This window comes from Myotis davidii, unplaced genomic scaffold (genome assembly GCF_000327345.1).
Source record: "Myotis davidii unplaced genomic scaffold, ASM32734v1 scaffold326, whole genome shotgun sequence".
NCBI lineage: Eukaryota > Metazoa > Chordata > Mammalia > Chiroptera > Vespertilionidae > Myotis > Myotis davidii.
This window is the reverse complement of record NW_006296626.1, coordinates 441,468-442,428: the sequence shown is the minus strand read 5'-3', so window position 1 is coordinate 442,428 and position 961 is coordinate 441,468. Positions and strand designations below refer to the sequence as shown.

General features: G+C 67.1%; 1 protein-coding gene across 1 annotated transcript in view; it reads right to left on the bottom strand.

Moving 5' to 3' along the window:
• Positions 1–150, bottom strand: part of NAT14 (N-acetyltransferase 14 (GCN5-related, putative)) — a 2,411-nt gene extending 2,261 nt beyond the window's left edge. The window contains exon 1 of the mRNA XM_015569464.1: positions 54–150. The gene's annotated coding sequence lies outside the window, so the exon portion shown is untranslated. The remainder of the gene's footprint in view (positions 1–53) is intronic.
• Positions 151–961: the final 811 nt, after the last annotated feature.

Genomic DNA, 961 nt, shown 5'->3' with positions numbered 1-961 from the left:
ACCGCGCTCCCCGCGCCCCAACGCCCCTCCCCCAGTCGCCGCAGGACGAGGACCTGCAAACACCCCCGCGAGTCGCTCTGACCCTTTAAGGTGTAGGGGTGCAGGGTTGAGAAGGGGGGTCGCTGGCGGAAGTGACGTCAGACTCGCGCACGTTGGGGGCGGAGCGGTACCTAAAGGCCTTAGCAACTGTTGCCAAGCTCCCCGGCACTTGTGAGCTGCAGAAGGGCTAAGGCCGGGCGCACAGCCTCCGCCGGGATGGGGTCGGGGAGAAGGAGCGATGGAGAACGGGGACCCGCAGGGCGATGGGGGCGGATACCGGCGGGGAGCGGTACTTACCGGCTGTGGAGGGGGTCCGCACGCACTCTCCCGGGTTGCTAAGCAACCTGCGCATGGTGTCGGGGCGCTGATGGGAGTGGATCGGTGCTCATTGGTCCCTGGGCTGGAGCCCGACGGGCTGCGTCACCCTCCCGAGCTCACTGGCTCCAAACTCGCCCACCCTAGGGCCCTCCGTCCCCGCCCACCGTGCTCAATGCCCTTCGGGACAAGCATCCTCCACCCACTGCTCAGAGAGGGGAGGTGTGGGTGACGGACAGGTGGACCCGATTCTAGAGCCCACCCTCCCCCATTCTAGGGACACTGCGGCCTTTTAAGGGTAAACAGCGCGCAAGTCACCTGCGAGCGCCATGCAGGAGATGCGCCTCCGGGCTCCCAGGCGGTGGCTATGGCCGTGACATACCCCCCCCCCCAATAAAACAAAGCGCAGGCGAGGAGACTCTGGTCTTTATTAGCAAGCCCGGCCGCGGCCCTCCTGCCCCGGCCCAGCCCAGGCAGCGTGACGGGTCGGTGTGAGAGGCGGGAAGAGGGCCAGTGGTTCTCCCCAAAATGTGTGCACCAGCTGGACCGCGGGCAGAGTCTGGACGATCTGGATGGAGGGTAGGCCCTGCGTGGGCCTGCCCCCCGG